Below are 13,444 nucleotides of genomic sequence, written 5' to 3' on the forward strand. Positions count from 1 at the left end.
AGCATGCACCTCAAACGGTTTTATACCTAAGCTGAACAGAGCATCAGGCTCCCCTGCATACCAGAAAATACCAAAAACATTTAGAAAAATGTCCTGAAGAAATACAAAAACATTCAAAAAAGTAAAGAAAAATCATACATCCAAATGGTGAACAACCACTCCGGTGGCACCTTGGGTAAGTACGGTGGTGAAAACTTGGCAAACAGGCGCCACTCGTAAAGGCTATGGCTCCATTGTCTTTCAGACTTGTTGTCATCACATCTACTTCATACATACATCCATCCATCCAAAAAAACATGGCTTGTTATTCCTCTACAATTATGATAGTACTCCATACATCTTGCATCCCGCTTTTTCATAGTCATGTCTAAAACTAGGGGCAATGCCTTTAACCTATTGATGGAAGTGGATTCTACATTGTCTTATGATTCATTAAGTTCTTCATTCAAACAATCATCAAAAATCCAAAAACATTCAAAAATATCTCGCAAAAATACCAAAAACATTCAAAACAATTCAAAATCCAAAAACATCGACAAAACCATTGAAAAATCACACAAAAACATGGCAACACCTTGTACATACCCATCCATGCAGATACCAAAATAAACATTGACAAACTACTCACACAATGACCATTTACCAATCAACCACACAACCAAACAACATCAACACTCAAAACTGTCTTCAACAAGGATGCATCCTTCCTTACAAAAACAAAGACAAGATGACATTTTCTTTGACAAGAAAATTCTGTTTACACTATCAAATACTTGGTTGATTTATGGTCTAGTAATTTATATTAGGATCTTTCAGCATTGTTTTGTATCGTTTGCGCATTACTTCCGATGAAGTTCTGGGGCATGTACTAATGGTGTCTACATGGGAAGTTCACTAAGCTATGTGATCATAGGCAAAAATACAGTCATAGATCACTACGGCTTGCTGACTACAGCATATACCTCGACCATATGAGCATGAACCATTACCAAGGATCCATATTCTTTATTCTTTATGTATATACTGTTTGTTTGCAGGAACAATGCTCTTTCTTTGGTTCCTCCTACCTCATCCAAACTGGATAAAGGTTTTATCTCTTATTATGGTATGCACTTGTCTCGGGATTTGATCAGCCTAAGATCAAGGAGGACGATCCAAGTCATGCATGAAAGGAGATAATCCTTGTCTGTTCCGCAAGCAATACTCAGGTCAACTTGATCCATTATATCAAGTTGCTTGTATTAACTTGCTATATCAAAATCCATGTAAGAAATACTCTGGTCATCTTGAATCTTTATGTCAAGTTGCTTGTATTTTCTTACAACATTTTAAAGCTCAATGATGAAAAATAAAGCACCATGGATCGTCATTCCATCTCATCTGTATATATTGCATTTCGTTGCATTCCACCCATCCCTACATTCATAATAGCTGCATATCATGCATACATAGTCATAATAATGCATACTCTATTTTACTCATCTTCTTCCATAGGACTTGGTCCTAGTCCTCCATATCTTCTATCTAACATCAAATCCCCCCTCACCCTTCCTATCTTGATCGTCAACATCATCCTAATCCCTTCATCGCTTCCCATCCTCACTCATCTACAAAATTAAGCTAGTTACTCTGTCTACATAGATACATCGACTCCCACACACCTAGACTATCAACAGATACTCTGATCAAGTATCTTCGGATCTCAACAGGTAATCGATCATGGTAATCCTAGACTACATCAGACATTTATCATAATGACCTAGTCTCAACGGGGTTGCTATGATTCACCACAATCATCCATCCCACGCACACACTATCAATTGATCAACCAATCAAACACAATCCAACAGACAATTACATCAATTGTCTACGTCTCAACGAGTATTTTGCTTCATATACCTTGACTTCATCGGACAATTACATCAATTGTCTAAGTCACATCAGGTCACTTTGATTCACTTACTTAGACTTTATCATGTCCAAGCGACCAACTGACATCAACTGTCACGCTTTGACTTGACCAGGGCAATTAAACCGATTGCACTAGATTGTCTAACCAATTTTGATCAATTGTATAGCATCAATCCAAACCCCACACTACATCTGCTATGTATCTCTTACATGACCTCAGGGTACCCACTGGCTTGTTGTTTCTTCATATTCACTCCATTTTCTCCCATTCTTTCATCATTAGTTCTAATTTCTTCTATTCTACCTCTCCTCCACTTTTCATTCTTTTTCGAGAGATCGCTCGATTTTTCAAAAAAAATTTGGCCCATCTCTCGAGGGGGCATACCACCCATTAAATTTACATTTTATGGGGCATTTCTTCACACCTATTTTTCTTTCTTTGAAACGACGCGATAAACCACACCGTCTCAAAGAGGGGCAAATGTAGTCACATAAATCTGTCCACTTAATTAAATGAATACTTAGTATTTATTTGATTATTTAACCATCAATTAATAATTAATTAAATTAATATTTAATTAATTCATCTTAACCCTCTTCTCCTATTAATTAAATAAATTATTCAATTTATTTGATTTAATTCACTTAACCAAATTCAAACCATTAATTAAATAAATAAATCATATTTGTTTAATTAAATCTTCTCTCACATTTAAATAAATTAATATTTATTTAAATCCCCCAAAATCCCACCTCTCATATTTAAATAAATTAACATTTATTTAAATCACCTTTATCCTCCACCCACTTGTATTTTCCTACAAATGCAAGTTGCACAATTATTTTAAATAAATAATTTATTTAAAATCACCTTTATCCTCCACCCACTTGTATTTTCCTACAAAAGCAAGTTGCACAACTATTTTAAATAAATTATTTATTTAAAATCCTATTTATCCTCACCCACTTGAAACCTTTAATGGTTTCCCTTAAAGTATTCAAACTTGATGGCTTTAAAGTCTTCAAACTTGATGGCTTCCTTCTATAGTCTTCTTAAGACTTTAATAGTTTTCCTTAAAGTCTTCAAGCCTTTAATGGTTTCCCTCAAAGTCTTCAAGCATTTTAATGCTTTATCTTCATTTTTCTCATTTAAATAAATTAATATTTATTTGAATATTTATCCAAATGCAAATTACACCATTTAATTGAAATAAATGATTTTATTTTAATTGAAAATACCAAAATTTCTCCCACTTGCATTTTCTTACAAAATCCACTTGCATGCCTAAACCCCTTCTAGAATTTTCTAATCACTTCTAAATAACCTAACCCCTTCTCTAAACTTTGTCACATTCCTAAGCAAAAGGGAAGTCACTTCTCAAACCCTCAAAGTCTTTGATAACCATTAAAGGCTTTCAACCTTCAACCACTAAATGGCTCAAAGTCTTTGATAACCATTGAAGGCTTTCAACCTTCAACCACTTAATCCCCAAAGTCTCCAATAACCATTAATGGTTATCTCAAACCCTCCCACATGGTTAAAACATTTGTTTTGACTCAACCTCTACCCAACCCAAAGGTCTCATCAGGCCATTAATGCTTTGACCATGATTATCTCTTAAACATTTGCACAAAGGTTTATCCTTGGATTAACTCTTAATCCAGTGGGTAATCTTAATTTGGACTTGACCCTTAGCCTCTAGATAACCATGAGGTCTTCTCAGGCCTTTAATGCCTCCAACCTCTTCTCTCAACCCAATCTTATGTTGACACTTGTCACCATTTTATTGGTGCCAATTGTACACATGGATCCCCAACTTTCAAACTTGGCCCTTGATTAAACCATTCAATCTTAACCCTTCATTTCCCCATTTCTTCTATAAATAGAACCCTTCTCCTCAAGCAAAAAAAGAGAGGAAGCATTAGAGTATTGTTGTTATACTGGCATTAGCATAGAGCTTTCTCATAGCATCACTATCTACACTTGCATAGCATTTGCTTATCATATTCAACTATCTTGAATCTCCATATGGCATCCATGGCTAGTGCTAAAAGCTGAGAGCTACACTCATTTGGGACTTGGAGAGGAGAGGAACAAGGGAGGAGCAACTATAAGCATCTTGATTAGCTATTTTATTCTATGTTTATATGCTTTCTATTTCATGCTTAATATCTCTCTTGATATGCCTGTTTAGGATAATCTTTTGTTGCTAACACTAACGTTTGTTTCTTGTGCTCTTGTGTGTGTTGCCATCAAACAGATTTTCTAGTCCTTTTTGCAGAGCATCAATATGCATGTATGTATATGTATGTATATGCATATATATGTATTTATATGTATATATGTAATGTATGGATATGTATATATGTATGCTTGTATATGTATACATACATATGTACACATATACATACATGTATATATATACATACATATACATATATACATGTAGATACATATATACATATAGATACATATGTACATATCTATACATACATACATACATGCATGCATATGTATATGTATACATGTGGGTGTGTGGGTGTGTGTGTTTGTGTGTACGTGTATATATACATGTGTGTGTGTGTGTACATATATACATATGTACATATGTATACACACACATGTATTTACATATGTATATATACATATATATGTGTGTGTACCTACACATATCTGTGTGTATATATGAATACACACACACACATATGGAATGGAATAGGATCAATTATATATATATATATATGTGTGTGTGTGTGTGTGTGTGTGTGTGTCTACACACACACTTTATTGATCCTATTCCATTCCTTATTGTCTGTTGAGAGAGTGTGATGGAGAGGTTGCAAAAGTTGTGCAAATTGTATGTAATGAAGTGTGCGAGCTATGTTGCATATCTTATGCACAATGTCAGGGGGTTTTGTATAAGAAAAGTTATAATGATGTACTATGATTTTGGAATGTCAACACAATTTATCTTTTGTATTTTACTATTGTAATTGAGGTCAGTCCGGCATAATATGAGTTGGTGCTCAATTTTTTTTATTAGGGGATTGGTGTCTTTTGTAGGTTGGTGCCTCATAATCTTAGTTGGTGCTCAATTCTTTTATTAGGGGATTGGTGTCTCCAGTGGGTTGGTGCCCATAAACATTTGTAAGTTACATGTTTCTTTGCAAGGCTGGATTTGTATAGTAGATCCAAGTAGCCATTCTTTTGAGTTTCCATGTATATCTGGCATTCTCTTGTATTAATGTGTCTTTATGTTTATCATTTAGTTGGTTGCTTTAATGTTAGGGTAAGATTTGAAAATGCTGCTAATGATGAATTGGATTTGAAGTTAAGTTTTGGCATATACTGAATCACTGCCCCGCTCTTAGTGTATATGTGTGTCTAGCACCTTGTTCATGAATATTAACCTTTTAGCTTCAAACACACATAACTTACTGTGTGAAGGAGAGCATCCTCGGGGGTGTACTCTAGGTTTGATTCAAAATCAACCATTTTACCCCTCTTAGTTTTGTAATATATATTTTTGTACATATTCATCTTGAGCATACCATTCAAAATATTATGAATCTATTTAATGCACATGGTTGCAATAATGAGTATGTACTCATTGATAAGAGAAGAACTAGTATTGAAAGAATATCAACCACCTTATTAGTCACATAACACTTAACATAATAATGAGATAAATCTTTAGGGTAAAGCCTATGTAATTGTAGGGATATGATTGTTGGATTATATTTTATGTTGGAAATGTTGTAATGGTTGATGATCTATGTGTAATAATATTTCCTTACCCATTATATATTGGTTCCATTTTCATTATGGAGAAATGGAATACAACACTGTCTTATATATGTGATATAGTTTAGAACAATTCATTTAAACTATTTTAGAGTTATAAATGAACAGTCCTTCCACTGCATAGTCAATATCATGAATATTTACCTCAAAAGGTTGTTGAAGATATTAGGATTGAGACAAATTAGGGCAACAAAAATATCAGTTTTAATGCATAATAGAATGCAAAATAACAAGTGATAAACAATACATAGTTTTGACATGGTTCACCCAATGTGGACCACATCCACAAAGAACCAACCATCCACTTTCCTCTTTTATCCAACAAAGAACACATTAAAATATTGTAGCAAAAACCACTGTTGTGTGCTATATCAATGCACTCACTCTACCCCAAATCTCTCAACTTTTCACATTCCATTGTTGCTTATTTATCAAACCTTTTTGATGGTTTACAAAGGTCAGTTTATATACAAAGTTTACAACTAACTCCTTTATTAAATAATGAGAAAATTTTGTTTCTAGGGCATTACTCTCAAGCCCTTGGTTGATGGTGCTTTCCCCCACTTTTACCCCACCATTAATTGATTTCAGGTGAAAACATTGTTGTCAAAACCACCAAAATTTAAGCCTGACAACGTGATCAATTATCACATACCAACAATGTCCCACTTGGAGACCGATCAAATTGCACACAAATAGTCTCCCAAGTGAAAATTGATCCTAGAGTAAGATCATTGCACTTGTATGTGATATATGTATATGTATATGTATATATGTATACATGTATACATACATACATACATACATACATATATGTATATGTACATGTACATGTACACATACATATATGGGTATATGTGTATATACATATAGATGCATATGTGTGTGTGTGTGTGTATATACACATATTCATATATATGTATACACATATTTATCTATGTACACACACACAATGCGTGTGTGTGTGTATAACACACACACACACATACATATGAGTAAATTAATGAGATTCTTTGGATCTCATTTTGTTAAGACATTGGAATGAACTTATGCATGATTTTTGAAAGAGTATTGTGAAGACTTCAACAAGGGTATAATAAGATTCATGGAGAATATTTGAAGAGGTAGTTTGCATAAATGTATCATATTGTATTTCGAAGGATGGAGCCTTATATCATATTGTACTTCAAAGGATGTATCCTTCTATCCTAAGAGATTGGTAAGTTGGTTGCTGTCATTGGAAGATATTGGAGTCCCTTATTGAGTGGGTTCTCACGTGCGAGGATCGATGTCTCTAGTAGGTTGGTTCTTACAAAATATTGAATGAGGGGTTGGTGACTCTAGTGGGATGGTCCTCACAAATTGAATGTGGGGTTTGTGACTCTAGTGAGTTGGTGCTCACAAATTGAATGAGGGGTTGGTGCCTTTTGTAGGTTGGTCCATACAAAATTTGTTAAAAGAAGATTCATAAAATAATTATTAAGCTATGGTTTTCTCTCTTAAGGGTTTCCATGTAAATATCATGTGTTATTATTTTCTTCTTATGTGCATGATTATTGATGTTGAGTAAATGATATTATTGTGATTGATAAAGTTTTAAATTGCTAAAATTTGCATTATACTGATTCCCCCGCTCTCATTATAATCACATGCTCATTACAAGGTTGGTGTTGCAAGAAAGGAAAAAAAGAAGAAGAATAAAATACCATGGAAAAATCAAATTGACAATTGGATAAGGTAGGACAACTTTTAACTAGTTTGGAGAAGAGAATAAATGACTAAGGAGAATGTAAAATGTTATTAAGAGATTGTAGTAGCGTAGAGGTTTCATCCCTACTACAACCTGCCAAAAGTTAAAAAATCAAAATGAATCTATCAAACCTATAATTTATGTTGGATGATTGATTTCTCAAATTTTTTAAAACTTTGAAGAAGGTCTTGTCCATTGAAGAAGAATACTTGGAGTAATTAGTTAATATATGTATAAAGAAATTAAGGTAGGAAGAAATAGAGAAATAAAAGAACATTAGATATAGTTGGGGAGAATAATTATTTCACTAACTAATGATAAGCCATCAAAAAATAAAAAGATAAAAGCATGTTATAAAGAGTCACAACCTCTAATGGAGGAGCATCCCTAGTTCTTAGCAATCTTGCATCAACCAAAAATATTTTTATTTTAGTTTGTTCTCTACTTAGTTTGGCTTTGCAGTTTCAACATTTCATTATGCGTTTTGCCACATTTGCTTACCAGATCTTGCGGAGCTAGATTTTGTTTGTGGACATGTTCATCTACCTATTGAGAGGAATTGCAGACCCTGCTGTGATGGAAATGTTGAGAGGAATTGTAGTTTGATTGGAAGCTGTTGAAATAGTCCAGAGAAGAGGTTGACATGTTGAGGATGTGAGCAATGATGAAGAGGAAGTAGAGGTGAGAGAAGAAAGAGAAAATCAACCGACAATCGATCCAAAGGAAGAGAGATTTCTAAAAGTCTTGACTAGAGTGAATACCAAACCCCATTTTAATCCACCAGATTATGATGGCAAGTTAGATTCAGATGAATTGCTTGACTGGTTCGTGAAGATGGAAAAGTATTTTGATTTTGAGAACACCGTAGGAAGGTGAAATATTCTTGTAATAAGTTGAAAGGACGTGTCTCTTTGGTGGGAACATTTGCAGGTAGATAGACAGAGAAGAGGTAAAGAAAAGATTAGATATTGGGAGTGAATGGTTAGCAAGTTAAAATCAAAATACATGCCTGCCAATTATCAAGTGAATATGTTTCGAAAGTTGCAGAACCTGAAGCAAAAGGAATCTAGTATGAAGGAATATACTAAAGCATTCTACAAGCTGAATACCAAATTCTGACACACTGATGATGAGATTGAACAAGTTTCTAGATATTTGAATGGGTTGCAGATGTCTATACAAGATGAACTTAGTTTGATAAAATTGCAGAGTGTTGAGGAAGCTTACCAGTATGCCCTAAAGGCAGAGGATACGTTAAATAAAAGGCAGAAGCAAAGAGGTAGAGGTGGAAGATTTAGGGAGGAAGATCCTATATTGGAGGAAGAGGACCCTGTGTAGATCAGAATAAAGACAAGGAAGTTAGTAGAGATATGGTAGTTCATACCAGAGGGATGACACAAATTTTTACTAGAGAAAATAAAATAATGGTTATCAGGATTAGGGTTATGGAAAAAATGATAGAAGACAAGAAAAGAGAGTGTTTAGAGGAAATTTCTTTTAATACAAAGGAGAAGGACATCGTTCTTTTGAATGCAAGAAGACAAAGAACAGTGGAAGAAAAACAATGGCAGAAGAAGAACCTACCAGATCAGCTAATAGACTGGAGGATGGAGAGTTTCTGATGATGAGAAGAGCATTGCACCATATCGGAGGAGAGCAAGAATCCTTATAGAGGAAGAATTTATTCAAGATGAGATGCAAAGTAGCCGGTAACTGGTGTAAAGTTGTAATTGACAGTGGTAGCACAAATAACCTTGTTTTGGAGGAGATGGTGAATAAGGTGAATTTGGAGAGATTGAAGAACCCTAATCCTTATCAGATAGCATGGATTCAAGATGATAAAGGTATTAGAAAGTGAACAATGTTTGGTGAAATTAAAGATTGGATCTTATCATGATGAAGTTTTGTGTGATATTATGCCTATGGATGCATGTCATATCTTGTTGTGTAGACCTTGGCAATATGATAGACAAGAAATGCATGATGGAAGGAAGAATATCTACACTATTGTTGCAAATTGGATGAAATAAACCTTCTTTCCTTTGGAATAACCTTTGAAGAGTGAAGTTTGTACTAATGCTCAAATTTGTTTGGTAGATGGAAGGAAATTATTGGATGGGATAAGACATGAGAATATGTGTTTTGCTTTAGTTCCTAAGAAGACTAAAAATCCGAAGCATGAAGAAGAACAACTGGAGTAGATAAAAGAGTTGCTGATAGAATATGAGGAAATCATTTCAGACAATGTCCCTGATGAATTACCACCCGTGAGAATTATCAGTCATTGCATGGACCCGATTCCTGGAGCTAGTTTGCCTAATAAAGCAGCACACCGGATGACACCAACAGAGAATGAGAAATTGAATACATAAGTGTAGGAGTTATTGAGGAAAGGTTTGATCAAAGAAAGTTTGATACCCTTGTGCAGTTTCAACAATATTAACACCTAAGAATAATGGAGGATGGAGGATGTGTATTGACTCTAGAGCAATAAACAAGATCACTATAAAGTACAAATTTCCTTTGCCTAGGATGGATGACATAATGGATTGTCTAAGTGGAGCCAAATATTATACAAAAGATAGACTTGAAAACTGGATACCATCAGATTAGAATCAGAGAAGGGGATTAGTGGAAGACAACATTCAAGATAAATGAATGATTGTATGAATGGTTGGTGATTCCTTTTGGACTGAATAATGCACCGAGTACTTTCGTGAGGTTGATGCACGAGGTATTGAAAAAATTCTTGGGTAAGTTTGTTATTGTGTACTTAGATGATATCTTGATTTTTAGTAAGACAAAGGAAGAACATATGTTGCATTTGAGACAAGTTTTACGGAGATTGAGAGAAGAGAAGTTGCTGATAAATATTAAGAAGTGCGGTTTCATGAAGGAAGAGTTAGTCTATTTGGGGTTTGTAATATCTGTGGATGGATTGAAGATGGATCCTGAGAAGGTAAGAGAAATTATTGATTGGCCTACATTGAAAAGCATTGGGGAGGTAAGATCATTTCATGGATTAGCTAGTTTCTATCGGAAGTTCATTAGAAGTTTCAATTCAATTTGTATCCCTATGATTGAAACAATGAGAGGAGATAGGAAGGATTTCAAGTGGACATCTGGAGCAAATAAGAGTTTTGAGTTGAAGTGGAAAGTGACATAACAACCTGTGTTGGCTTTATCGGATTTTCACAAGCTATTTCAAGTGGATTGTGATGCAAGTGGGAATGCAATTGGAGCAGTGTTAAGTCAAGAGGGAAGAGTAGTAGCTTATTTTAGTGAAAAATTAAATGATGCAAGAAGAAGATATTTTGTGTATGATCAATAGTTTTATGCAATAATTCAAGCATTAAAGGAGTGGAGACATTATTTGCTGACTAAGGAGTTTATGTTGTATACTAATCATCAAGCCTTGCAATATCTGAATAGTCAAGGTAATTTGAATCAAAGACACATGATATGGATGGGCTTCTTGTAGAGTTATACCTTTGTTTTGAAGCATAGAAGTGGTAAGTGAAATAGAGTTGTTGATGCCGTGAGTAGAAGGAGAAACTTGTTGGAAAAGATTAGAAGTATTGAGTTTTGAGGAATTGAAGAACTTGTATGAGAATGATCCTGGTTTTGCAGAACCTTGGAGAGCTTGCATAGAACCTCTTGCAGTGGATAGGAATAAGTGGCTAGATTATTTCATTCAAGATGAGAAGTTGTTCAGAGGAAATCAATTGTGTATACCTAAGAGCTCTATGAGGGAAAACCTGATAAAAGAAAATCATAGTGGAGGATTAGCAGGACACTTTGGTGTTGATAAGACAATAGCCTTCGTTAGTGAGAATTACTTTTGGCCTTAGATTCATAAGGATATTAGGAAATTTGTTCAGAGTTGTAGAATTTGTCAACTTGCAAAAGGTAGCAGTTAGAATGTTGGATTATATAAACCTTTGACAGTTCCAGAGAGACCTTGGGAGGATATAATCATGGATTTCATACTTGGATTTCCTAAGAAACATAGAGGGAATGACTATATTTGTGGTGGTGGATAGATTATCAAAGATGACGCATTTCATACCCTATAAAAAGACAATCGATGTAGTGCATATAGCTGACTTATTTTTTGAGGAAGTGGTGAGACTACATGAATTACCTAAGAGCATAGTTTCTGACAGAGACACTAAATTTGTTGGATCTTTTTGGAGAACACTTTGGAAGAAGATGAAGACATACGTGAAATTCAATTCTACTTTTCACCCACAGACTTATGGACAGAAAAAAGTAGTAAATAAGAGTTTGGGAAATTTGTTGAGATACTTAGTTGGAGAGAAAACCGGAAATTGGGACTTGGTTCTTGCACAAACTTAATTTGCCTACAACAATTCAGTGAACAAGAGTACCAGAAAAACACCTTTTGAGATTGTTATCGGAATACACCCTAGAGTCATATTAGAGTTAAATGATATTAGCAACGAGGATTAAAGGAGTACAAAAGAAAAAGTATTTGTAGAACATATGAAGACAATACATAGTCAGGTCAAATAACATCTGGAGGACATGTACAATAAGTGTAAGGAGAAGGAAGATGAAAAGAAGAGACACAAAGAATTTAAAATTAGATATGACGTGATGGTGTGTTTGAGAAAATAAAGATTTCTAGTTGGTACCTATAATAAGTTGAATATGAGGAAGTTTGTGTTGGCATTTTGAGTTTATTAGCATTTTGCATAGAGATTGCATTAATGATATGTTGTCATTGATGTCAATTGAACCGGTGAAAGGTATTCATGTTATTGCTGATATTGTTGTTTTTGATATTGGCTAGTAACCAGTAAGAAGAGAGTTGTAGATGATGTTTTAATCGGTATGTAAAGTTTGTGAGTTGAACTGGTGAATCGGTGTAAAGGATAAAACCTTTCTATGTAATGTAACCGATAAACCCTATCAGCTGTTAAACCCTAACTGATCAAGTTTGTTGGTTTATTATCTAATGAGAGGTAATGATGGAGACACGTGTGATCATTCTATGAGGATAAATTCAAATTGGTTTGGCGTGTTTTCTTATTGTCTAGGGAAGGAGAAAAGAGGATTGCATTTAATACACAGTGTGGGATTAGTTACAATGTCCTATGGAGAGGTGATCATGGAGCGGTTGGAATTGTCTTGAAGAATGTGAAGAGATTGTCATGATTTCTAACGGTCAAGATTGAACCGACTTGTTTGTAATCTCAATGATGAGAATTAGGTTTTTGTTGTGTTATCGACCTAATTGATTTGTATTTAAGGTTGATGAAGTTATTTGTAAAGGTTGTTGGAAAGATTGGTAGAAAACATGTTGAGTGTGTGGTTGCCCAACCAGTGAATGGATCTCCATTTTTGAGTGAAGGAAGATTGAAGCTTAGAAGGATCTGATCAAGCAAATGTAGTGCTACTCAGACAGATCAAGAAAACTTGTTGTTTTCTAACAATTACAACAAAAGTAAAATCCCTTAACCGGGTAAGCTCTAACAAGCTTGGTTACTCATTAAATCCTCTAACAAGTTCGTCCATTAGCTTGGATTCTTAAATCCTCCAGCGAGGTTACTCCTAACAGGGTATTGTGCTTCTAACAAGGCATATTTGTAAATCCCTTAACCGGGTGATTCCTAACCAGAATTAGTTCTTAACATGACTTATTGTAAAGCTGTAACAGGCTTTGGCTCCTAACAGGGCAAACTTCGAAAGAGTTCAGATAGCTATCCTTGTGAGTCGCATCTCACCGTGGTTTTTACCTATTTGGGTTTTCCACATATAAACATTTGTGTCAAGTGGTGAATGCTTTTGTGGTTGTGATCTTATTTGTTGATTTGGTTAATTTCTGATAAGGCATGTTAAGTAGAAGCATTGAGAGATGAATATGTTGAGTTAAGATTAAGCATTGTTGATGTTTACAAGATTGAAGGTGTTTACTATTAAAAGTTGTCATAATAGTTAAACCAGTTAATGTC

This window comes from Cryptomeria japonica, chromosome 10 (assembly GCF_030272615.1).
Source record: "Cryptomeria japonica chromosome 10, Sugi_1.0, whole genome shotgun sequence".
Classification (NCBI taxonomy): domain Eukaryota; kingdom Viridiplantae; phylum Streptophyta; class Pinopsida; order Cupressales; family Cupressaceae; genus Cryptomeria; species Cryptomeria japonica.